At 47.7% G+C, this 27,593-nt stretch overlaps 1 long non-coding RNA gene across 1 annotated transcript in view; it reads right to left on the reverse strand.

The window, feature by feature from the left end:
• Positions 1–27,593, reverse strand: part of LOC139265199 (uncharacterized) — a 40,318-nt gene that overhangs the window by 6,601 nt on the left and 6,124 nt on the right. The window contains exon 2 of the long non-coding RNA XR_011593499.1: positions 5,783–5,958. This is a non-coding gene — a long non-coding RNA (uncharacterized lncRNA). The remainder of the gene's footprint in view (positions 1–5,782; positions 5,959–27,593) is intronic.

Here is a 27,593-nt window from a genome sequence, read left to right on the forward strand (position 1 = left end):
TGAAACAATACATTGTATTATATACTAGAAAGACAAGGGCAGCAGGTGCATGAGAATACAATCATCTCCAAGTTCCCCTCACATACCATCCCGACTTGGACCTATATCGTGGCGGCGCGGCGCGGGGCGTTCCGGGGAAAGGTGCTTGTGTCCGTTAAAGCGCCATGATCGGTGACGCAAAGTATATTGAGGCAGCAGCGTGGAGACCACGACCTGCGAGGGAACATCAGCAGCAGGTTGGGGCCATAAAAGGAGCAGCGAGCGTGCGGCCCGGGAGCAGCGTGGAGGCAGGCCACTTCAAGGTACAGCGGGAGCTGGTGCAGGAGGGCGGCGGCTGTGAAGAGTGATGTCATCAAGATCCAGGTTGGTGATTGGAGCGTGGGCAGATACAAAAGGAGTGGCGAGACTGTGGAGGGATGTGATCGGGGCCCAGGGGAGGCGTGAGTTCGGGGTCAGGGGCCCAGGGGCAGCACGGGCCAACCCATGCTGCGATACTTATGCGCACTAGGTCCGTGCAGCAGAGCTGGTCTCCAGTCGTCTTGGGTAATCCTTGCCACTGGACTAAGACCTAGCTCTGTCAAGCCCATGCAGTGACTGGTGTGCAATGGCCACCCCACGTTAAAAAAATTCACGCACAGGCATCTTCCACCGTTCAGGATGTAGTTCAGGTCCTTCATTGAAACAACTGTGAACTCGTCCTTTTTTTTGGCATGGAAGCAAGCCATCCTCGTTTCGAGGGACCACCTATGATATCGCTGTTCCTTCATCGTCGCTGGGTCAAAATCCTGGAACTCTCTACTGAACAGCACTGTGGAGTACCTTCAGCGCACGGACTGCAACAGTTGAAGAAGAAGGGGGGTCACCACCACCTTCTCAAGGGCAACCAGGGATGGGCAACAAATGCTGGTCTTGCCAGCGACGTCCAGATCCTGAGACTGTATTTTTTTTTTAATTACTTACATAAGGTATGATGCACCTTACTGATAGTCAAAGTTACAAACGCCACTTTACTAAACCTGCTTAAGATGCACTTGGGTGTGTGACTGATTCAGTTATTCATTGCCAGATCTGGTTAAACCTTGTTGGTATATCATTTCTCCCTCTCCTCAGCCAAGATTATCTTGAGAAGCAAATCAAACCCAGAGGCTGCTTTTCTCCATTTTATACTGCTTCCTCATACCCTGTGCCTTGTTTCCTCCACCGACACCAAATGCAAAAAGGTCATGGATTTCAACATTTTCAACATCCATGTAGCTGCCTCTGCTGCCAACTTCCTCCTCTCTGCCACCCCCACACCTGACCAATTCCAGTCCACCATGTATCCTACCCTGATGACTTCTCACTCTAGTTTCTCTCCCATCTTCTACTCTGCGCCCCCTTCCCCCCCCTGCTCCAAGGTTGTTAATTCTCCAAGGCCCAGCTCCTTTACCCGACTGCTGGCACTGATGCTTGCCGACGTTGTTAATCTAGCTCAGGTTCCATCCCTCCCCCTTTCAAAGCGACTGTCAAGACCCAGCTCCTCAAATGCTCACCCTTGACCCATCTGACCTCTCCTACCTCCCTTCCATCACTAAGGTTCTTTAAATGTGTCAGTGCCTCATGTCCAGCTGTCCCAAATGCCCTGTTCAAACTCCGTTTGTTCAGCATCCACGCTGCTCACGACACCAAATCTGCTCTACCCAGTCACAAATGACTGACTGCAATGACCATTGCGTTATCTTTCTTTGTGTCACTCAACCTCTCCAGTGTTTGGCAGTCGATCACGCCACTCCATTTCCCATCCACCCTCCCCTCCATTGCCTCACCTCCGTTGTCCAGCTCTGTGCCATTGACCTTGGCTAACACCACTTGTACCTGTCCAAATGTAACCAGTACAGCTCCAACAATGGCTTCTTTCCACCCTTGAACAGTCACCTCCAGAGTTAGCCAAAGATGAATCCTTGACCGCATTCTCTTGCTGGTGCTGCTCCAGAACACCCAAAGGAGCACTTAAAGTGGCCGAAGTAGCCCTGAAGCTGGGTCTTCTTCCTCCAGCGTGATGCTCAGCGGGATTGCTGATGCCGCACCTGGGACTACCGCTGATCCTCTCCTGGCGGTCCCTCGACCTCAACCTTTGCCTTCTCACCTGACACAAAATGGAAACATTAGGGGGCAGAAATTGCCCCTTTGCGCAGGGCCAGTTAGCGCCTCCTCCCAGCACTAACGGAGCGGTAAAGAGTTAGCGTATGGACGCAGCAACCACATCGACTCGCGCGGAATTGACCACCTCTTCGCCGATGGCTACGGCTTTGTGACCTGCTCGCGATGCTCCTCTGTGCACGGCGATGATGAGGTCAACACCATGCGCTTCGCCTCCCACCACCCTAGAAATTAAATGGCTCCGTGCCCCTCTACCTAACGCTTGCCGATGCCAACGACAGCTGTCGGCTTCAAGTTGTCAGGCTGCAGTGCCCGCAATATTTAAAGGCACGCTGTTGGATATATCTTTTGGTCGGCCAAATTGTTCCCCAGGTTGCAGTTATTTTGTTGTTTGCATGTGCCACCTCCATCAATGATTGCTGGCCCTCAGTTTACTTTGGCTTCCATCGCTTCCCCTGGTTTAGTCAGGTCCATTTGGGGACAACAACATTCTTTGGCAATCATGGGCTCAGCATTGGCAGCGGACCGCCTTCTCCAACTTCACCATCGGAGGATAGTTCGCAGAATTGAGCCAGGCAGGCATCGGGAGAGGGAAAGGGAAAGGCTCCCACTGGGAGAGGCCCTTGCACTGAGGATGAGGGAGAGGAACAGGGAGAGGGACAGACACAGGCAGATGGAAAGGGACCGGAAGAGGCAAAGGGAACATGAGCAGCAGGCAGAGGCACAGCAGCAGGAGGATCCAGAGGGACAGGAACAGCAGGAGCAACACGAAGAGGTCCATGAGGATGTGGGCAGAGGAAGACGTTCACACAGATGTGCCAACAGAAGACCGTACGCACCCAGGGTCTTTCACCAAGTTTTCCTACGTGCACTTCACTGAGGAGCACTGTGTCTGAATTTACAAAGGACGTGGTGACGGAGCTGTGTCATCTGCTGCAGCCAGACCCCGAGCCTCAGACCAGGGTGAGGACGGCTCTCTCAGTGACAGTGAACACTGGTCACCATCAATTTCTATGCCACTGGATCTTTCCTGGGAGCCATAGCAGACATCTCCAACATCTCCCAGTGTGCCACCCATTGTTCCATTCATGATGTCACAGATGCTCTGTACAGAAGGAGGATTGAATAGATCTCATTTCCCATGACCAGACAGAAGGAGCTGGAGCTGGAGTGATATCGCTCACTCAATGTGTAGTTGGTGTGTGACCACACATGCACAATAATGGCTGCTAATTCCTGGCAGCGGCCACGATGCCTTCATCCTGTGCCAGACCGGTGTGCCAGCTCTGTTCCAGCCAATTAATGCAGCTCCCGGTTGGCTCCTCAGAGACAAGGGCTACCCACTATGCACCTGGCTCACGACTCCCCTCTGCAACCGCACCACTCCGGCCCAGCACTCTTAAAATTAGTCATGTCGCCACCAGGAGCATCACTGAGCAGACCATCAGAGCACTGAAGCAACAGTCCCGCTACCTTGACCGCTCAGGAGGAGTCCTCCAGTACTCGCCTGACCGGGTGTCCCTATTCGTCGTCGTTTGCTGCATGCTTCACAACCTGGCAATCAAGAGGGCCCAGCCATTGCCCGAAGATATAGCCGTTGCACGTCAGGAGGAGGATGAGCAGCAGGACCAGGAGGAAGAGGAGCTGCAGGAGGAGGTACAGCCGGCAGGCAGGATGCACTGTCACCATCCCGATCCTGCACGAGAGGTCTGAGACTGTCTCATAAGACCTCGGTTCCAATAAGATCCTCCCACTTACCGCTTCCTTTGTGCCTCCCCATAAACACATCAATGAGCCCTTCTTTCCATATCACATGCCCAACACTGAAATGAGATACAAGACGAAACAGTAAAGATGAGAATCAACATTTGTATGTAAAAAGTGCAACATCACCGTTGGAGTGAAGGCCAGGATGTTGCCGGAGGGATGAAGGCTCGAACGTCGCTGGAGGGAAGGCTCATGCGTGAGGTAGGCCCAAAACTGTGTTTGAAGCTGGTCGGAGGCTCACTGCCGTTGAGATCACCAGGGGTTGACTGGAGCAGCTGAGTTGGCCAGTGGGAAGCGAGAAGCGACGGTCCAGCTGGAGGGACCTGGCAGTGGGGAGGTCGACCTGGAAGGTAAGCCGAGGTTGGGGGATGGGCAGTGGGCTCTTGCAGCACAGGATTTTAGGGTTTTAGGGGTAGGTAAAATACTTTGGTGGGTCGAAGTTAAGGCCAGAGGGGACTGACAGTGAGTGGGGGAAGGTTTGAGGGAGAAAGAGGTGGAGGGTGGCAGCAGATGGTCAGAGGAAGGTTTGTTCGGGGAGAGCTCCCTAGGGAGCTGCTATCCCATCCGCCATCTTGGGAGTGCCATACATAACATATATCATTCACCCTTGTGCATCTCCGATATCCTCTTTTACGTAAAACTATTCTACTATTACACCGCAGTGTGTTCCCTGTGGCTATAGCAGGGCTGGTGGGAGGAAGCTGTGTTTCCGAGCCAGAAACCACAGATGGCCTTCCAGGACATCCTCGACCAGTTCTGGGCCTGGAAGGCCCGGCTGCAGCAAGGAGCACCTCAGGCTGGGCGACGGCAGTCTGGGTGACAGTCGTGGGTAGTTGCAAGATGGAGTGGCAGTGTGGGATCAGAAATGTTGTCACCTGAGAGAGGACAGCAGGTTCCTGTTCCACTGACCCAGTGCCACACCCCTGGGGCAGCTCCTCAGCCTCTGCACCAATCTGATGGAGCACTGATTAACCGTGTTGGACCCAGCGGCGATGGCCGCAGTCAGGGTTTGCATGGCATCATGCATGAGAGCAGTCTGAGCATCCAGGCGGGAACCATTGCAGCAGCAAGATGTTGCGGTGCCTTCACCTGTGCCCCAATAGAAACTGCCACATTGCCCATGAGATGCCTCATGAAGTCTGGATCTGCACGGTCTGTCTGGGAGTCCACCATCGTCTGCACACTGGCAATGATGGTCTACATGGTGTGCGCAGAGCTGTCTACAATGCGGCAGGCAGTCTCCTCCACACTCCTTACCACTTACGACAGGCTCTAGGGCACCCTTGCCATTGCTCCTATCATGTTGGAGTGCAAGGCCGTCATCCTTTGTTCAAATGCCTTCCCAATGAGGTTCTCATCCGAGTCCAGTGGAGCTCACGCGTGAACTTGCCCTCCGGGAAGCTGGCTCCCGAGCTTGCCTTACCCCTTGACCCTGCTGCAGCCCGCGAGGACCCGGTGCAGCATCCAGTGCAGACCCCTCTCCTAAGCTCAACTGCAACGACTGCGTACTCTCAGTATCTGAGCTGGTACGTGCGAGTGTGAGAAGCAGTGACACGGTGCTTGGATCATCCTCCTCCTCCCCCTCCTTCTCCTCTCCCCCTCCCCCTCCTTCTCAACCCCCTCTCCCCCTCCTTCTCCTCCCCTCTCCCCTCCTCCCCCCTCCCCTCCTTCCTCCTGCAGACTGGGTTGGGGGGGGGACACAGGCTGGGATGTGGGCGGGGCATTGTCTGAAAACACAAATGGCACAAGAGGTGCAATAAGGTGAGGGAAGGGGGGCAGGCATGCAGGAAGAAAGGTGGTCAGAATGTGGAGAGGCTAAATGAAAAGGCCTCCTGCTTTAAATGGAAGGTGGGATGAGAGGAAAGCTTTCACTTACCAATGTTGGCCCCAGCGGGCTCGGTGGTCCCCACTGCCATGGGGGGGGGGAGGGGCGGGTGCCACCTGCAGGCCCATAAGACGAAGGACTTGCTCCTCCAGGTCTGTGAGCTGGCCCAGTTCAAGCTCCCCTACTCCTGTTTGCTGTTGCTGCAGCCTGTTATGTACCATGTTGGCCTGCAAAAGAAAGGAAACTTGGTAACAGTGCAGTTATGCATGTGGAAAAAATACAGGGGCAGCTTAAGCAGCTGTAATTCTAAGCAAAGCATCAAATGAGGCAATAACTGTGAACAGGCACATCCTGAGTTAAATGCTGGTTTGCTGAGTCTGCATAGAAGCTGCCTTGTAAAAGTTGTGGGAACAGACAGGCTCACAGGTTCATAGGTCATAGGTTCATAGGGAAGAGTTGGGGGAACATGTACTCACTTTGACCTGACGAGTGAGGTCGCAGAACGTCTTGCGACACTGTGGGTGTGCGGTCAATGATGGAGGTGCCCGATACCTCGGCAGCCCCTCTGCCCAGAGAGCTCTGAGAAGCTGTGGAGCGGACCTCCCAGCTGGAGGGGAAAGGATGCGCCTCCTGTCCTCCACTGCCCCACTAGTGTCTCCAATTCGCCGTCGTAGAAACGGCTGGCCCTTTTACTGCCTCTCCTAGCTGTCATGACGGGCCTCACTAAGTAGCTATTCAACTGTGAAAAACAGGAGAATCAGCAGAACAAACCTGCAAAGGCATCCCCTTTAAGAAGCTCAATGACCAGGTGACTCATTAGGAGTGAATAAAACTTACCTGAAATTGGCTGCACATTTCCACCACTGCCCCTCCAGTGCCACGCGGAGGCCATTTAGTGCTCCAACAACGCTGCTCTCTGATTTGCAAAACAAAGTGCCGAAATTACAAACTTCCTCCTGTACATCTCGGCTGGTGCTAACTTTTCACTTAATTCAAATTATGTGCCCCAAACCCAGCGCAGTGCAATTTTGGCCCCTCGAGCTCTTAGGGAGGCAGCTAACTGGGAGTTTGGAAGTTGGAGGACAGATGCTAGCTGTAGATTCATGAGGCAATTCTGCTTCACTTCCATCTCATTCTACGAAAGCCTGCATTACTTGCTCACAAACTAGATCATACTGAAGGTTACGTGTGAACTCTCGACGATCCATTCTAACCTTGAACCCTGCTTCACTGCAAAATGCTAATACTCTGTTATTCTGCTATCAGTTATCCATGAGAAAGTGGATGAATTGGCTTGCTCTACCAAACAAGACATCTGTGACCTGCTTTATACATATGTGCACAGCTTATTGGTTTAATGTTACTGATTTCTCCAGTGATAGCTTGGAACATCCCTGTAGCACAAAAGCTCATGAAGGTTGCGACATTACTGCGTCATTACCAACCCATTTAAATCCAGCTGCAAACTGTAGAATGGGTGTACTGTTATCAGCTGGAAATACATTGCAATGTTGGGAAGATAGAAAATGAGCGGGGATCTGACATGATATCTGCCAAATAAAGAGACAAATCCAGACGAGAATTTGGAAACAGGTGCAATAACTTCCCAATCCTTTTTGAGCTAGTTGTCAGGTGATGTGGGCTGTTGTGCATTCTGGGCATTGATGTTTTACCAGAGGAGGGTGAAAACTACAACTCCCACAATACAACCGTTTTACACGCTGAAGTAGTTCACAGCAGCTGGCAATCCTGAGCTCAGACTCAGGTAAAATTTCCAATTCAACCCCCAGACAGACCGCAGGCCAATATGTCATTTTTCTGTACTTGGTTTCTCACCAGGGCCTCCACACCCTTGACTCCATTATCCTCCTCATCTTCAGTGTGTAGCTTTGGTATCCTGTTCAACCCTGAGCTGAGCTTCAAACTCCATATCAAATCCAGTACCAAGATCACTAACTTCCACCTGTTAAAATGTTGCCTGTCACCATCTCGACCTCACCCCCCACTGATGCTGAAACCCTAGCCCACGCCTTCATTACCTCCTGTCTCAATGTTTCCAATGCTCTCACCATAGGCTCCCCCTACACAAGCTCCGACACCCAGAATTCGACCACCTGTACACTATTGCATACGAGGTCCTGCACACTTCACCAAGATCCACTGGCTTCCCAATGCCCAATAAATTGATTTCAAAATCCTTATCCAACATTACAAATCCCACCATGGCTTTGCTGTAGTCTACCTCTGCAAACTCCTGCAGCCCATATAGCCCACATCCTCTGCTCTTCTGAACCATTCCCTCCCTCACCAATCCAGCATTGGTGGCTGACCATGCATGATCCTATTCACTCGAATCCTTCCAAACCCTCTCTACCTTGCTACCTCCTTCCTCGTGCTTTAGAAGTTGCTGCTTGTTTTATTAGAAGTTTTATGTTTAGCTGTATACACTGGCCTTAGTAAACAAGGAAAACGATGGATGAAAACAAAAATTATTTAAGCAGTTTGATCTATCGCTTTTGCTTTACTCGCTGTTTTGTGAACGGTGACTCTGGAAAAAAAAGAGGGATTTGATTGTTAGATATTTAGGCTGGTTATTCATTTCTCATTTTCACTTTTTCTTGTATTTTTTTGACGGGTGAGCTATTTGATTGGCAACTTCACAGATAATAAAAAAGGAGGGAGAAAGAAAACAGGGAATTATAGACTGGTTAGCCTGACATCGGTCGTGGGGAAAATGTTGGAATCAATTATTAAAGATGTAATAGCAGCGCATTTGGAAAGCAGTGACAGGATTGGTCCAAGTCAGCGTGGATTTATGAAAGGGAAATCATGCTTGAAAATCTTCTAGAATTATTTGAGGATGTAACTAGTAGAGTGGACAAGGGAGAACCAGTAGATGTGGTGTATTTTGTCTTTCAAAAAGCTTTTGACAAGGTCCCACACAAGAGATTAGTGTGCAAAATTAAAGTACATGGTATTGGGGGTAATTTATTGACGTGGATAGAGAACTGGTTGGCAGACAAGAAGCAAAGAGTAGGAATAAACGGGTCCTTTTCAGAATGGCAGGCAGTGACTAGTGGGGTACCACATGGCTCAGTGCTGGGACCCCAGCTATTTACAAAATACATTCATGATTTAGACGAAGGATTGAATGTAATATCTCCAAGTTTGCAGATGACACTAAGCTGGGTGGCAGTGTGAGCTGTGAGGAGGATGCTAAGAGGCTGCAAGGTGACTTGGACAGGTTAGGTGAGTGGGCAAATGCATGGCAGATGCAGTACAATGTAGATAAATGTGAGGTTATCCACTTTGGTGACAAAACAGGAACACAGAATATTATCTGAATGATGACAGATTAGGAAAAGGGGAGATGCAACGAGACCTGGGTGTCATGGCACATCAGTCATTGAAAGTTGGTATGCAGGTACAGCAGGCGGTGAAGAAGGCAAATGGCATGTTGGCCTTCATAGCTAGGGGATTTGAGTATAGGAGCAGTAAAGTCTTACTGCAGTTGTACAGGGCCTTGGTGAGGCCACACCTTGAATATTGTGTGCAGTTTTGGTCTCCTAATCTGAGGAAGGACATTCTTGCTATTGAGGGAGTGCAGTGAAGGTTCACCAGACTGATTCCCGGGATGGCAGTACTGACATATGAAGAAAGACTGGATCGACTAGACTTATATTCACTGGAATTTAGAAGAATGAGAGGGGATCTTATAGAAACATATAAAATTCTGGGGGGATTGGATAGGTTAGATGCAGGAAGAACGTTCCCGATGTTGGGGAAGTCCAGAACCAGGGGTCACAGTCTAAGGAGAAGGGGTAAGCCATTTAGGACCGAGATGAGGAGAAACTTCTTCACTCAGAGAATTGTGAACTTTGGAATTCTCTATCATAGAAAGTTGTTGAGGCCAGTTCGTTCGATATATTCAAAAGGGATTTCGACGTGGCCCTTACGGCTAAAGGGATCAAGGGGTATGGAGAGAAAGCAGGAATGGGGTACTAAAGTTCCAGGATCAGTCATGATCATATTGAATGGTGGTGCAGGCTCGAAGGGCCGAATGGCCTACTCCTGCACCTATTTTCTATGTTTCTATGTTTAGTTATTTGACCCCAAAATGATATTTTGGCCCATGGAGGTGTGACACTTCTGAGGCCACATTCCAAGCATAACACCTTTAAAGAATGTAATGGATGCTTGCTGAATAGAAGATTTTTACATATTTGGATGGATGTAATAGTGAAATCCTATTATAGCTAGTTTGTGAGGTTGAATCAAACATTCCATATAATAACAAAGGGATACAAAACCTACGGTAATATATAAAGAGCTAAATTGGAACTTTCAACATTTGTAGCAATAATATTATAATCTATAAAGCTGCACAGATAGTAACCATGGTGATTTTATTTTTGTACATGTATTTAGGGCAGACTGCACATCTTCAAAAATATAGGACCAACATTCAGTTACTTCCCTCATTAATAATTTCCTTAATTAGTGCAATATTTTAGTCGTATGCAATCATGAAAAGCTGACAGTCCATAATAGGCAGCTGAGGGGAGATTGAAGAAAGGATTATTTTTAGCTATTATAAATTAGTTGAGGTTTATCTGCATTGAGGGCAGTACAAAGCAGAAGCACAAAGCAATGGCCTTAAATTGAAACTAATGCAAGGATCCTATTGTGATACAATATTTAATTAATAATTGGACCCAAAGGCATAGCATATGAACGAGAAAGTGAAAAGTGACTTATGTCCAGTGGAATCTATGAGTTATTGAAATATCATATTACATTACTGGGACATATTGCCAGCACTTGAGTGCTCCACTCTATAAAATTACATCTAATTTACAACTCAGAAACAGGCCATTCAATCCAGCCAGTCCGTGTTGGTCTTTATCTTTCACATGAGAAGTAGTCCCAACCCCATGCGCCCATCCTTTCTCATATCCCCTTTTTTCCCCTTTCTTTCAACCACCTGTCCAACCTATTCTTAAATGTTCACTTGGTCTTTATTTCAAAATCGCTAACTCCAGTAGCATATTCCACAGGCTCACAATACTCTGTGGAAAACAGATTCTCCTGCTCTCTGTCCTAAATCTCATATGTTCCTCCTGTTCTTGACTCCTCAAAGACTGGAAGCAGTCTATTTCTATCTACTCTGCTCCACCCATTCTTAATTTTAAATACCTCTATCTAAACACCCCTAATCTCTTCTGTTCTACTGAAAACAGCCCCAACTTTTCAATTTTTTCTCGCAATTGTATTTCCTCAAACTAGGCAGCTTCCTAATGAATCTGCACTGTACCCACCCAATTGCTTCAACATCTTTCCTATAGCGTGATCCAAAGTTGTACACAGTACTCCCAACTGTGGCCTTACTAAAGTTACACATGGAATCACCATTAAATCTTGACTTTTATATTCTATGCCTCTTGCCATAAAGCCTAGCATTCCTTGAACTTTTTAACAACCTTTTCCACTTGAGGTGCTGCTTTTAATATCTTTTGAACCTGACCCCCAAATCCTTCTGCTCCTTCACATCACCAGCTTTCTCCCAAAGTATAATCTTTAATTTTCTTTTCTTTACCAATATGTACCACCTCACATTTACTAACATTGAATTCCATCTGCCACTTTTTTACCCATTCCACTAACTTGCAGCTTTCTTTGGCTCTTGGAATGATTTACTATGCCTCCTGTTTCAGTATCATGTGCAAATTTTGACACTATTCCCTCGCCCGATATCCAAATTATTGATGTAGATAGTGAATAGGATCGGTCCCAGACCAGAACCTTGTGGGATACTGATACCCATTTCTAACCACTCTGAGAAACTGCTGTTAACTCCTCTGTCTCCTCCCTTCTAACCGGTTTTATTTTTTTCTACACACCCAATTCCATCTCTTTTAATCTTCTCCAATAGTCTACTGTGTGGTACCTTGTCAAAGGCCACTGCATTTGCCCCATCCAGCATATCTGTCAACTTCTAAAAAAAACTCTGTCAGCTTTGTCAAACACAATGGCAGGAAGTAAGACCTATTTTAGATTTCTGTACACATTGTGTCAGTCGAGATCAGGTCCTCCTGGTATGTAGGTCTTGGTGAAAGATTATTTCATAAGGAATATTTCTAAAAATTTTTAATGAGTCCAGAATAAGAGGCTATATATATAAGATAGCTACTAACAGATAAAATAAAGAATTTAGAGGGAATTTATTTTACAGAATGGTAAGAATGCGAAACTCACTGCCACATGGAGTGGTTGAAGCAGATGATAAGGTGAGGCTGAAGCATTCACGAGGGAGAAGAGAATAGAAGGATACAAGAGCAGGGCGGGAAGAGGTCATTAGAATGGGGGGTGGGTCGTGTGGAGTATAAACACTGGCATGGATCAGGTGGGCTATGTGGCATGGATCAGATGGGCTATATGGCATGGATCAGTTGGGCTATGTGACATGGATCAGGTGGGCTATGTGACATGGATCAGGTGGGCTATGTGGCATGGATCAGTCGGGCTATGTGGCCTATTACAGCACAGATGCAGGCCATTCAGCCCAACTGATACTATCACCAGTAAAAAATGATTTGGGCACTGGGCAGTTACTCATTTTTAGTGTGGAAGCAAGTCATCCTCAACTCTGAGGGACTGCCTATGATGATGATGACTGGGCAGTTAACAATTTTGGGCTGTGTTAATTTGGACTGTGAAAAACACTCAACTTTGTTGTATCTGCCAAGAACATTTAGAGCTGTAGAATACTGGGAAATTCTAGTTGGTTACAGGACTGTAATATTTGGTGTGAGTACTTAAAACTCAACAAGGAACACAATGACACATTAATTATGCCAATATCTTACCCTGTATGTACCTTGTCATCCAGGGGCTCTAAATTTGGCAGTTCTACCCTTTTTCTTTATGGGAACATGTTTACCCTGAACTCGATGCATCTCCCTCTTGAATGCCTCCCACTGCTCTGACACTGATTTACCTTCAAGTAGCTGTTTTCAGTCCACTTTTGCTAAATCACTTCTCAACCTAGTAAAATTGGCTTTCCCCCAATTTAGAACCTTTACTCTTGTTTTATCTTTGTCTTTATCCGTAATTATGCTAAAACTAACTGAATTATGATCACTATCACAAAAATGCTCTTCCACTGATACTCCACCCACCTGCCCAGCTTCATTCCCTTAAACAAAATCCAGAACTGCCCCCCACTCCTTTTGTTGGGCTTGCTACGTATTGGTTAAAAAAGTTCTCCAGAGTGCAATTTATGAATTCTGTGCCCTCGATACCTTTTACACAGATAGTATTCCAGTTAATATTAGGGTAACTGAAATCCGCCAATATTATAGCCATTATTTCTGCAGAAATTTGCCTACAAATTTGCTCTTCTATCTCCCCCGGACTGTTTTGGGGGTCTACCGTACACTTCCAGAGTGTGACTGCCCCTTTTTTGTTCTTTAGTTCAACCCATATAGCCTCATTTGATGACTGTCTAACATCATCTCTTCCCACAGCTGTAATTGTTTCTTTAACCAATATTGCCACCCCCCTCCTGTGAATTCCTCAACCCATATTCACGACCACCCACTTGTCCTTGCCATCTCTCGTGGCCTCGCTATTCCTACCGTGTCAATTACAGATAAGGCTGTAACCTTATCCTTGTATCGCTGTCCACCCACATCCCTTCCCCCACCCAACCGGACTTCCTTCTGCATCCGCCCCTGGAAAAAACTCTCCCCAAACTCTCTTACAACTGCATTTATCAATTCCAAACTGTTCAGCCGTTGGCCCTCTTTTCACTATGGCATTTCTGCAGCCACCGATCTGCTCAACCACACCCTCACCACCACCTGTGATGCCCTAGCCCTATCAAAACCATTACTCTCTCTCACCCTGGCCGTTTCCCCGGTACAGCCCTCATCTTTGCTCACTCAAGTCCAAGGGGCGCAGCCTTGAACGGATGTGGCGGACAACTGGTTTAGCCATTCACCACCAGATCTGGCTGCAGCACATAAAGCATTATCGGTTCCTGCTCTTGTCTGCAAAAACTGCTCACTATTCCAGAATCATTCAGGAGTGCGAAGATAACCCCATGCTACTATTCTCTATTGCTAACCACTTTTCTTAAACCTCTCTCCCCTGGCTCCACCACACTCACCTCCAACACGCATGAGAAGCTCATGGACTCCTTTGTCTTTTCCAGTTCCCTTCCATAGGGACAAAGTTCCTCTGAGGTGCCCCCTTGCCCTAGTTCTAAACTCGCCTCTTTGTCTAGTTTCTCTCTGATCTACCCTCTTGAGCTCTCCACGCTCATCCTGTCCATGAGACCCACTTCCTGCTCCCTTGACCCTATTCCTACTAAACTGCTGACCACCCAACTTCCTTTTCTGGCTCCCATGTTAGCGGTTCTCTCTCCTCAGGTACTGTCCCCCTCGCCTTCAAATCTGCTGTCATCATCCCTCTCCTCAAAAAACCTACCCATGAACCACCGTGCTTGCTCACTACCGCCTCATCTCCAAAGTCCTTGAATGTCGCCTCCCAAATTTGTGCCCATCTTTCCCGGAATTCCATGTTTGAATCCCTTCAATCTGGTTTCCGCCCCTGCCACAGTACCTAAACGGCTCTCATCACAGTCACAAATGATTGTGACAAAGGTAAACTATCCCTCCTCATCCTCCTCGATCTGTCTGCAGCTTTGACAGTTGACCACTCCATCTTCCTCCAACCCTCTCCATCACTCTCCAGCTGGGTGGGACTGCACTCGCCTGGTTCCATTCCTATCTAATCGTAGCCAGAAAATCTCCTGCAATGATTTCTCTTCCCACTCCCACATCGTTACCTCTTGTGTCCCCCAAGGATCTATCCTTGGCCCTCTCCTATTTCTCATCTATATGCTGCCCTTTGGTGATACCATCCAAAAACACGGAGTCAGTTTCCACATGTACGCTGATGACACCCAGCTCTACCTCTCCACCACTTCTCTCGACCCCTCCATGATCTTTAAATTGTCAGACTGCTTGTCTGACATCCAAATTTTCTCCAATTAAATATTGGGAAGACCGAAGCCATTGTCTTTGGTCCCCGCCACAAACTGCGTTCCCTAGCCACTGACACCATCCCTCTGCCTAGCATCTATCTGAGGCTAAAGCAGACCGTTTGCAACCTAGGCATCATATTTTACGCTGAAATGAGCTTCCGAGCACATATCCGCAGTGTAACTAAAACTGCCTAATTCCACCTTCGTAACACTGCCTGCCTCCGCCCCTGCTGCTGAATCCCTCATCCATGTCTTTGTTACCTCTAGACTTAACTACTCCAACGCACTCCTGGCTGGACTTCCACATTCTACCCTACGTGAACTTGAGGTCATCCAAAACTTGGCAGCCCGTGTCCTAACTCGCACTAAGTCCAGATCACCCATCACCCCTGTGCTCGCTGACCTACATTGGCTCCTGGTTAAGCACCACCTCAATTTCAAAATTCTCATCCTTGTTTATAAATCTCTCCATGGCCTCGCCCCTCCCTATCTCTGTAATCTCTTTCAACCTCACAACCTCATGACATGTCTGCATTCCTCAAATTCTGCCCTCTTAAGCATCTCTGATTATAACTGCTCAACCATCGGTGGCCGTGCCTTCAGCTGCCTTGACCATAAGCTCTGGAAGTCCTTCCCTAAACCTCTCTTTCCTCCTTTAAGTCGTTCATTCAAACCTATCTCTTTGACCAAGCTTTTGGTCATCTGCTGTAATTTCTTCTGATGCGGCTTGGTGTCAAATTTATTTGTTTTGTCTTATAATACTGCTGTGAAACGCTTTGGGGCTATATAAATCATCAACTCATAGGTGGTCCCTCAAACGAGGATGACTTGCTTCCACATCAAAACGGATGAGTTCACAGATGTTTCAATGAAGGACCCGATATTCCAGTCCTGAATTCCACAAGTGGAAGATGCCTGTGCATGGATTTTTTTAATGTGTGGTGACCATTGCACACCAGCCACCACACGGGCTTGACAGAGCTAGGCCTTTATCCAGTGGAAAGGGTTAATCAGGATGACTGGAGACCTGCTCCGCTGCACGGACCTACTGCGCAGACATATCGCAATGTGAGCTGGCCCGTGCTGCCCCTGGGCCCTCGGCTCTTCTGGGCCCCATACCCTCATTTGCCGCTCCTCCACCACGTTCGCCGAATCGCAGCCACGATCTCATTGCTCTTCCGTCTCAATCACTCGATACACCTCCGCCATGATCTCTCGCTGCTCACCTGCCCCGACCTTCCCGTCCTCCGCTGTACCTGGGCCCTGCCGATGTTCCTGCCCACACTTCAAATGGCGACCTGGGTTTTGATGACGTTATCCAGTCGCCCTCCTTGAAGCCGTTGCTCACTTGTAGCAGCTCACGCTGGAAGCTGCAGTGCAGGTGCAGAGCATTATTGACTGCACCCACATAGCCTTGCATGCTCAATATAAAGAACTCGGAGAAAACATAAACAAGAAAGGTATCTACTCGCTGAATGTGCAGCTGGTGTCCGATGACAGAAATTGCATCATGCAGGTCTGCACCCGATTATCATGATGCCTTTAGCCTGCGCCAGTCCTCAATCGCCCCTCTATTCCATATAAATAAAAGTTGTTGTTCCAAACTCACTTACTAGTTTTCTGCCTTCTATTTCCAGCTTTGCTTCGTTCCCTTCTAAATCTACTCTCAGGTTCTCATCACCCTCCCTAATAGCACCAGCAAACCCCCCCCCACCCCCCGCTTCACATGAGGATATTGGTCCAGGCCCTCTTGATATGCAATCTGTTCGGCTTGTACAGGTCCCACCTCCCCCAGAAACGGTCCCAATGCCTCAGATTTCTAAAGCCCTCCCTCCTGCACTATCTCTCCAGCCATGCATTCATCTGCTCTATCCTTCTATTTCTGTACTCACTAGCTCGTGGCATCGGGACTAATCTGGAGATTACTACCTTTGAGGTCCTGCTTTTTAATCTCTTTCCTAGCTCCCTAAAATCTGCCTGCAGGACCTCAACCCTCTTTCTACCTATGTCATTAGTACAGATATGGACCACGACATCTGGCCGTGGATCCTCCCTTATCCAAACAGCCTGCAGCCGTTCAGTTACATCCTTGATCATGGCACCAGGGAGGCAACATACCATCCTAGAACATAAGAATTAGGAGCAGGAGTAGGCCATTCAGCCACTCGCACCTGCTCCGCCATTCAATGAGATCATGGCTGATCTTCTACCTCAACTTCACTTTCCTGCTCTATCCCCATATCCCTTAATATCCAAAAATCTGACTTGAATATATTCAAAGACTGACCCTCCACAGCCCTCTGGGGTAGAGAATTCCAGAGATTCACCACCTTCTGAAGAAGTTTCTCTTCATCTCACTCTTCAATGGCCATCCCCTTTATTCTGAGACCGTGACCCCTGGTTCTAGACTCCCCAGCCAGAGGAAACATCCTCCGTGCATCTAGCCTATCAAGCCCTGTAAGAATTGTGTATGTTTCAATGAGTTCACCTCTCATTCTTCTAAGCTCGAGAGAAAATAGGCCTAGTGAAATGTTCTGGAATCCGGACACCAGGCTATCCATGGCAGGATCGTTGGGAATCCGTGAAATGTTCCGGAATCCGGACACCCTGCCAAACCGCTTACTGCTGCCAGCCGGGCTCAGGGAAAATCCAAAAATCGAACTCAGAGATGAAAAAACAAAAGCTCCAACTCTACCTCTTCTTCCAGGTCTTCACAGGCTCCGCTGCTCCTGGGTCCATATACAGGTCCCCTTCCCTCGGCCAGAACATGGGCGCCCCTAAACTGTAGACCGTGGCACCCCGAGCCTTGCATGCCGGCGGTCCGCCTAAAACCGCCAGCGCAACCCCGGCGAAACTCTGCAAACGGCAGTTCCGAAACGGGCCATCCAAAAACCGGGCACGCACACTGGAGCTCCCAAAACCTGCCACCTCTGCCTGCCCCGAAATGAAACTGCACAAATCAGGAGCTGTGATTGGATCGCAACGCCCCATGACCCCGAACGGAGCCGCCCCAACCTCACCTGACCCGACCTCACCCGACTCAATTGTGATTTTAAGTTTTCATGACTTACAGCAAGGCGTTCCGAAGGACTACAGAAATGCGTTGCAAAGAAATGCATTGCGAAGGACTACAAAAACAATGTCCCAAAATCCGGAAATATCGGAACCTGGGCCCAGGCATTTCCTGACTCGGGACATCGGAAAGACGTTCCAAAGTCTGGAAATACCCGAACCTGGGCTCAGGCGTTTCTGGATTTGGGATGTCAGAAAGTCCGGTAATACGCAGAATCCGGAACGGCCTCGGTCTCGAGGCTTCTGGATTTTCGACACTCAACCTATACCTGCATGTTAACTTTCAGTGATTCGTGTACAACGACACCCAGGTCCCTCTGAATACCAGTATTTCCCAATCTCTCACCACTTAAAAAATACTCTGCTTTTCTATTTTTCCTACCAAAGTGGATAGCTTCACATTTCTCCACATTATATTCCATTTGCTATGACTTTGCCCACTCACTTAGCCTGTCTATGGGCTAGAAATTCCGCATTTAAGAATAGCATCGTTTTTTGGAGCTATTTGTAAATAACAGACGATTTTTTTTAATGCTGAAATAACGCCAAAAAATAGGCCTAAGTTTCGCCAAGTTTTTTAAATTTTGGCGTAGCGTTAAAATATTTCCGTTTTTAAGGATGAAGCTAGATTTTTTTGCGTTAAAAATAATGCCTGTTCTACGCATGCGCAAAAAAAAAAATCGCCCGTTTTTCATGTGTTAGGGGTGCCGTGCGCATGCACAATACACTTCCTGGTTTGGATCAGCCATTGTAACTTGCAGGAGATTTGTGAGTACTTCCACACGGGAGCTGCAAAATGAAAAATGGAGTCTGATTTGGAACAGAAAAGGGCCAGGAAGTTTAACCAAGACGCCAATGAGGGCCTGGTAGGCGCTGTGGAGAGAGGTTGGCGCCAGATTGGCAAGAAGGGTCCTGGTAAACTTAAACCAGTAGCAATAGCTCAAGCTTGGCAATGCTTTGCAGAGCAGGTTTCCTTAGTCGGGTCCATCAGGACTGGCCAGCAGTGCCAGAAGAAGTGCCAAACAGTGAGAGCAATATTTTTATTTATGCACGACAATTACTTGAATTGTAAATGTGACTATCTAAGTGTGCTACGAAAGCCGAAGGCCCCTCTCTTAAAAATGTATATTGCCATCTTTGCAGAAGGTGTCCGACAACAACCGAGAGCAGATGAAAACTGGTGCACCCACTCTTGGAAAGTAGAATTGCAGGTATTATTGGCGGGTCCCACAGATCGACCATTCGTGTGGATGCTGGGCCCAGTTTGAGAGAGGGTAAGTCCTGCTAAATCCAGTCTGGGTTGGTACAAGTGGGCTTTGCTTCAATTTATGTGATGTACTGTCCGTTGACTATGCTTCGGTTTATGCGATGTACTGTCCGTCGGCTACGCTTCAGTTTATGCGATGTACAATCATTTGCTGTGCTCCTTCAAATGAGTCTGCGCTATGTGAGTTACTCATGTCACCCTGCCCCTCCCTGCTGCTAACAATTCGCCTGTTCTGTTATATTTTGGAGCTGTTGCACACACATCCAATAATAAAGGACAAGATTCCGCCACCTTGCCAGAAGTTCCACAGAGCGATCAGGAGTAGGACGAGGGGCAGAATGAGGAGGAGCCCCACAGTATTTTTCAGGAAGGGGGGGCAGGGAGGAGGAGGCTGATCAGAAGGTGATATTGCAAATGGAGGAGTTGCAGGCCACGGATGTACCAAGTGTTTTCAACAGCTCTACGCGCAAGAGGATATTTGTGGGTTGTCCACCCTCCGAGGTCGCGGGTCCTAGTGGGTTGCAGGAAAGCACACCAAGGACGACAGCAGGCCCATCTGTAAGGAGGAGGAGACCTGAACTGCGCTCTCCTGAAATGCAGGCTCCACGGGAGGTGGTAGAGCTTATGGGAATGAGTGGGGAGAGCGTTCAGCTTACAAAATTGCTCCTTGAGGCCATGGATAGAAACATAGGCCCCAAGTTTCCACATGATTTGCTCCTGATTTTTAGGAGCAACTGGTGTAGAACGGAGTATCTTAGAAATCAAAATTCTCGTCAGTTAGAACAGTTTCACTTTGGAACAGAATTTTTTTTTCCAAAAGGGAGCGTGTCCGGCCACTTGCGCCTGATTTCAAAGTTTCGTGAGTGAAAACTTACTCCAAACTAACTTAGAATGGAGTAAGTGAAGATTTTTGTACGCTCAAAAAAACCTCGTCTGCACTTTAGAAAATCAGGCGTAGGTTACAAATTAGGCGTAGGGAACGAGGTGGGGGGGGGGGGGGGGAGGGAAGTCATTAAATTCTACAATCAATCCTTAGTTATACTTATACAAATATTATACAAATAAATCCAACCTGAATAAAAATTTATAAGCAAAGAAAAGATTAAATAAATCATGTTCCTACCTGTGTGAAATAGCATCAGCCTTCGAGCTGCTGTGCTTCAGGCAGGCCTTTCATGTTGGAGACAGGCAGGGGTGTGGCGTCAGTGTCTCGACGGCAGCGGCAGCAAGCTTCGAGCTGAGCTGCAGTGCTTGAGGCAGGCCTTCATTCTCTTCGTGGCCGCGAAGAAGCAGCACCGGACGGACCCGAGGCCATTCGGCCATGAGATATCAGCGGCGTCAGTGGCTGGCCAGCAGCCGAAGAGTCAGCGGACCGATGTGAGGCCATTCAGCCATGAGATAGCAGCGGCGTCAGTGGCTGGCCGGCAGCCGAAGAATCAACGCAGGACACACGCAGCTCATTAAGGTTCTTGAGGCCATTCGGCCACGCTTTAGGGGCGGCGTCAGTGGCTGGCTGGCAGCCAAAGAATCAGCAGTGGACGGACGGGAGGCCATTCGGCCATAGGATATCAGCGGCGTCAGTGGCTGGCCGGCAGCCGAAGAATCAACAACTGACACACGCAGCTCTTTATGGTGCTTGAGGCCATTTGGCCACGCTTTAGGGGCGGCGTCAGTGGCTCAACGGCAGCCGAAGATACAGCAGCAGCCTTCGAGCTGTGAGGGGGACTGAGGCCATTTGGACAGGGAGAAGCAGCCACATCGACAGTTTTATATTTAAATTTGCAGAATGGGTGCTGCATTGTCAACACCACGTATTATTGCAAAGTTGAATTGGCACTCTTATTTCTCCAAACACACAATCCTTAATTTGCATGCACCAAAGCAGCACCGGTTCTGCAAATTTAGCAGTGAAAAGCTGAACTCACTGATTTCAGCAGGTGATTTATTCAGCAGTGTTGCTAAAAGCACTCCCTCACACACACAAATATCAAAAAAAATTAAATTACAAGCCTTTGCAAGGGTCCAAGAAACAAATCTTCACTTTTTCTACAGTATTTTTAAAAATGGACGAGTGCCAATGTTTGTGTGAGACTGCGCGTGCGCGCACGCGCAGGGTTGCCGGCACCACGAAGGCTAATTTAAATTGTACCCGCCCCCTGCGACTTAGAAAATTGGCGCGAGTGTTAGGCTCCGCCCCCTGCTGCGAAGAGCGCGCCGCGCCAAGCAGACATCGAGCTCCAAGGAGCTCGAGAATATTGGACTTTTTTTTAGGCGCAGTTTTCGGCACGAAAAACAGGCGCCCAGCTCGGAGGTGCGCCGTTTTCGCCGCGGGACGAAACTTGGGGCCAGAGAAACAGAAAATAGGTGCAGGAGTAGGCCATTCGGCCCTTTGAGCCTGCACCGTCATTCAATAAGATCATGGAAAATCATTCCCTCAGTACCCCTTTCCTGCTTTCTCTCCATACCCCTTGATCCCCTTAGCCGTAAGGGCCATAATCTACCTCCCTCTTGAATATATCCAATGATTTGGCATCAACAACTCTCTGCGGCAGGGAATTCCATAGGTTAACAAATCTCTGGGTGAAGAAGCTTCTCCTCATCTCAGTCCTAAATGGCCTACTCCTTATCTTAAGACTATGTCCCCTGGTTCTGGACTTCCCCAACATCGAGACCATTCTTCCCGCATCTAACCTGTCCAGTCCCGTCAGAATCTTATACGTTTCTATGAGATCCCCTCTCATCCTTCTAAACTCCAGTGAATAAAGTCCCAGTTGATCCAGTCTCTCCTCATATGACTGTCCAGCCATCCCTGGAATCAGTCTGGTGAACCTTCGCTGCACTCCCTCAATAGCAAGAAGGTCCTTTCTCAGATTTGGAGACCAAAACTGAACACAATATTCCAGGTGATTAGGAAAACGGGAGGTGCAACGAGACCTGGATGTCATGGTTCATCAGTCACTGAAAGTGGGCGTGCAGGTACAGCAGGCGGTGAAGAAGGCAATTGGTATGTTGGCCTTCATAGCTAGGGGATTTGAGTATAGGACCAGGGAGGTCTTACTGCAGTTGTACAGCCCTATACTCAAATCTCCTAGCTATGAAGGCTAACATACCAATTGCCTTCTTCACCGCCTGCTGTACCTGCATGCCCACTTTCAGTGACTGATGAACCATGACATCCAGGTCTCGTTGCACCTCCCCTTTTCCTAATCTGCCGCCATCCAGATAATATTCTGCCTTCGTGTTTTTGCCCCCAAAATGGATAACCTCACATTTATCCAAATTATATTGCATCCGCCATACATTTGCCCACTCACTTAACCTGTCCAAGTCACTCTGTAGCCTCTTAGTGTCCTCCTCACAGCTCACACCGCCACCCAGTTTAGTGTCATCCACAAACTTGGAGCTATTACACTCAATTCCTTCATCTAAATCGTTAATGTATATTGCAAAGAGCTGGGGTCCCAGCACTGAGCCCTGTGGCACCCCACTAGTCACTGACTCTCTGCTTCCTGTCTGCCAACCAGTTCTCTATGCACGTCAGTATATTACCCCCAATAGCAAGCGCTTTGATTTTGCACACCAATCTCTTGTGCGGGATCTTGTCAAAAGCCTTTTGAAAGTCCAAATACACCACATCCACTGGTTCTCCCTTGTCCACTCTGCTTGTTACATCCTCAAAAAATTCCAGAAGATTCGTCAAGCATGATTTCCCTTTTATAAATCCATGCTGACTTGGTCCGATCCTGTCACTGCTTTCCAAATGCATTGCTATTTCATCCTTAATGATTGATTCCAACATTTTCCCCATTACTGATGTCAGGCTAACCGGTCTATAATTACCCATTTTCTCTCTCCCTCCTTTTTTAAAAAGTGGTGTTACATTAGCTACCCTCCAGTCCATAGGAATTGATCCAGAGTCGATAGACCGTTGGAAAATGATCACCAATGCATCCACTATTTCTAGGGCCACTTCCTTAAGTACTCTGGGATGCAGACTATCAGGCCCCGGGGATTTATCGGCCTTCAATCCCATCAATTTCCCTAACACAATTTCCTGCCTAATAAGGATATCCTTCAGTTCCCTCCTTCTCACTGGACCTACTGTCCCCTGGTACAATCGGAAGGTTATTTGTGTCTTCCTTCGTGAAGACAGAACCGAAGTATTTGTTCAATTGGTCTGCCATTTCTTTGTTCCCCATTATAAATTCACCTGAATCCGACTGCAAGGGACCTAAGTTTGTCTTCACGAATCTTTTTCTCTTCACATTGCTGGTTAAAGAGGAGATTAATGCAGTAGTTAGGAAGGACATTAGCTTGGATGATGTGGAGTCTATATGGGTAGAGCTGCAGAACACCAAAGGGCAAAAAACGTTAGTGGGAGTTGTGTACAGACCTCCAAACAGTAGTAGTGATGTTGGGGAGGGCATCAAACAGGAAATTAGGGGTGCATGCAATAAAGGTGCAGCAGTTATCATGGGGGACTTTATTATGCATATAGATTGGGCTAACCAAACTGGAAGCAATACGGTGGAGGAGGATTTCCTGGAGTGCGTAAGGGATGGTTTTCTCGACCAATATGTCGAGGAACCAACTAGGGGGGAGGCCATCTTAGACTGGGTGTTGTGCAATGAGAGAGGATTAATTAGCAATCTCATTGTGCGAGGCCCCTTGGGGAAGAGTGACCATAATATGGTGGAATTCTAAATTAAGATGGAGAATGAAACAGTTAATTCAGAGACCATGGTCCAGAACTTAAAGAAGGCTAACTTTGAAGGTATGAGGTGTGAATTGGCTAGGATGGATTGGCGAATGATACTTAAGGGGTTGACAGTGGATGGGCAATGGCAGACATTTAGAGACCGCATGGATGAACTACAATTGTACATCCCTGTCTGGTGTAAAAATAAAAAAGGGAAGATGGCTCAACCGTGGCTATCAAGGGAAATCAGGGATAGTATTAAAGCCAAGGAAGTGGCATACAAATTGGCCAGAAATAGCAGTGAACCTGGGGACTAGGAGAAATTTTGAACTCAGCAGAGGAGGACAAAGGGTTTGATTAGTGCAGGGAAAATAGAGTACGAGAGGAAGCTTGCAGGGAACATTAAGACGGACTGCAAAAGTTTCTATAGATTTGTCAATAGAAAAAGGTTAGTAAAGACAAACGTAGGTCTCCTGCAGTCAGAATCAGGGGAAGTCATAATGGGGAACAAAGAAATGACAGACCAATTGAACAAGTACTTTGGTTCGGTATTCACTAAGGAGGACACAAACAACCTTCCGGATATAAAAGGGGTCAAAAGATCTAGTAAGGAGGAGGAACTGAGGGAAATCCTTATTAGTCGGGAAATTGTGTTGGGGAAATTGATGGGATTGAAGGCCGATAAATCCCCAGGGCCTGATGGACTGCATCCCAGAGTACTTAAGGAGGTGGCCTTGGAAATAGCGGATACATTGACAGTCATTTTCCAATATTCCATAGACTCTAGATCAGTTCCTATCGAGTGGAGGGTAGCCAATGTAACCCTACTTTTTAAAAAAGGAGGGAGAGAGAAAACAGGGAATTACAGACCGGTCAGCCTGACATCGGTAGTGGGTAAAATGATGGAATCAATTATTAAGGATGTCATAGCAGCGCATTTGGAAAGAGGTGACATGATAGGTCCAAGTCAGCATGGATTTGTGAAAGGGAAATCATGCTTGACAAATCTTCTGGAATTTTTTGAGGATGTTTCCAGTAGAGTGGACAAGGGAGAACCAGCGGATGTGGTGTATTTGGACTTTCAGAAGGCTTTCGACAAGGTCCCACACAAGAGATTAATGTGCAAAGTTAAAGCACATGGGATTGGGGGTAGTGTGCTGACATGGATTGAGAACTGGTTGTCAGACAGAAAGCATAGAGTAGGAGTAAATGGGTACTTTTCAGAATGGCAGGCAGTGACTAGTGGGGTACCGCAAGGTTCTGTGCTGGGGCCCCAGCTGTTTGCATTGTACATTAATGATTTGGACGAGGGGATTAAATGTAGTATCTCCAAATTTGCGGATGACACTAAGTTGGGTGGCAGTGTGAGCTGCGAGGAGGATGCTGTGAGGCTGCAAAGCGACTTGGATAGGTTAGGTGAGTGGGCAAATGCATGGCAGATGAAGTATAATGTGGATAAATGTGAGGTTATCCACTTTGGTGGTAAAAACAGAGAGACAGACTATTATCTAAATGGTGACAGATTCGGAAAAGGGGAGGTGCAACGAGACCTGGGTGTCATGGTACATCAGTCATTGAAGATTGGCATGCAGGTGCAGCAGGCGGTTAAGAAAGCAAATGGCATGTTGGCCTTCATAGCAAGGGGATTTGAGTACAGGGGTAGGGAGGTGTTGCTACAGTTGTACAGAGTATTGTGTACAGTTTTGGTCTCCTAACTTGAGGAAGGACATTCTTGCTATTGAGGGAGTGCAGCGAAGGTTCACCAGACTGATTCCCGGGATGGCGGGACTGACATATCAAGAAAGGCTGGATCAACTGGAGTTCAGAAGAATGAGAGGGGATCTCATAGAAACGTTTAAAATTCTGATGGGTTTAGACAGGTTAGATACAGGAAGAATGTTCCCAATGTTGGGGAAGTCCAGAACCAGGGGTTACAGTCTAAGGATAAGGGGTAAGCTATTTAGGACCGAGATGAGGAGAAACTTCTTCACCCAGAGAGTGGTGAACCTGTGGAATTCCCTACCACAGAAAGTTGTTCAGGCCAATTCAATAAATATATTCAAAAAGGAGTTAGATGTAGTCCTTACTACTCGGGGGATCAAAGGGTATGTCGAGAAAGCAGGAATGGGGTACTGAGGTTGCATGTTCAGCCATGAACTCGTTGAATGGCGGTGCAGGCTCGAAGGGCCGAATGGCCTACTCCTGCAACTATTTTCTATGTTTCTACATATTTATAGAAGCTTTTTCAGTCAGTTTTTATGTTCCCTGCAAGCTTCCTCTCGTACTCTATTTTCCCCCTCTTAATTAAACCCTTTGTCTTCCTCTGTTGAATTCTAAATTTCTCCCAGTCCTCAGGTTTGTTGCTTTTTCTAGCCAAATTATATGGAATCAAGCGAGAAATAACAGCACTATCTGCTGTCATTAGGAGGGCACGTCAAGAGAAATAGCAGCATTATCTGCAGGCATGTCAGAGATAGTCGCTGCAACGTGGGAACACACCCAGGTTGTCATTGCCCAGCGGCAATTGACGGGAGCAAGTGATGCCATTCCTACTCCAATCCCGCAGGTTGATCCACAGGCTGAAGAGGCTGATCCCGGGTCTTCCGGATTGCCATCTCCTGGGTCTGTCCCCCAACAAGAGGAGCGTCGTACCCGAGACATTAATAAGAAGTTTGGGCTCACCGGGAGTAGGGCTAAGCCTATAGGAACGTCTAATGGCAAGGGCAAGAAGGGCCGGCAGCGCGGTGGTCTTTAAATAAGGGGGTGGGGGGGGAAGAGGTGGCAGCAGCTGAAATTTGTTTGCTGCTGCTGTTGTTTTGCTGTTCTGTTGTTGTTCTTTTATTGTTAAGTGATGTTAATTTAAACATTTGAAGTTTAATATAAATGTTTTAATTAAAGTTAAGTACAAGTGTACAAATGTTTAATAAACTGCAAATTATTTTTTCAATTAAACCAAACTTATGCAGTCTCATTCGCAGAATAACAGGTGGAAATAGTCAGCACGGTGGGATACAATGATGAAACGTGCCGTTCAGCCTTCAACTATTTTAGTTGTGCACTTTAAACAAATGCCCCCTGCAAGGGGGGGATCACATTCCAAAATAATTTTTTTTCCAGTGCCCCTTTTTTGGTTTTTTTTTTTAAGGGCACTAAAAACAGAAATTATACAAGTGCCCCCTGGCTAAAAGGGGTGGCGGGGGGTGGGGCAGCACTAAAACCGGCAAATTAAACTTTAGACATAAAATCAAATTAAAATTTGGTTGCTGGGGGTGATGATGCACTCCAGTCCCTCTGGCACCTGCCTCTCGCGGAAGGCTGCGAGCATACCAGTGGACACCACGTGCTCCATCTCCAGGGACACCCTGGGGCTCGGATGTCCGTTCAGCCTTCATGCAAAGCTCTGAAGTATCAGCTGCTGAAGCAAGGTCCACGAGGCCTCCCCCCCCATCGTCCTATGGGCTGAAGTGGTGGCATGGGTTCCTCGTTCTTCTCCTCCTCTTCCTCGTACTCGTCGTCAGCCTTCTCCTTCTCCCCACCCCCACCGCCGTCACCTGAGCTGGTTCTGCAATCTCCTCCAGTGGGAAATCCTGTTCCCTCATGATGGCTAAGTTGTACAGCATGCAGCACACCACAGTGAACTCACCGACCTGCTGAGGGGAGCATTGCAGGTAACCTCCAGAGTGGTTCAGGCATCGGAAACACTGCTTTAGCACTCCAATTGTCTTCTCGATGATGTTGCGTGTGGCTATGTGGCTGGTTTTGTGGAGGTGGAGGA

Source organism: Pristiophorus japonicus, chromosome 6 (genome assembly GCF_044704955.1).
Source record: "Pristiophorus japonicus isolate sPriJap1 chromosome 6, sPriJap1.hap1, whole genome shotgun sequence".
NCBI classification, from domain to species: Eukaryota; Metazoa; Chordata; class Chondrichthyes; family Pristiophoridae; genus Pristiophorus; species Pristiophorus japonicus.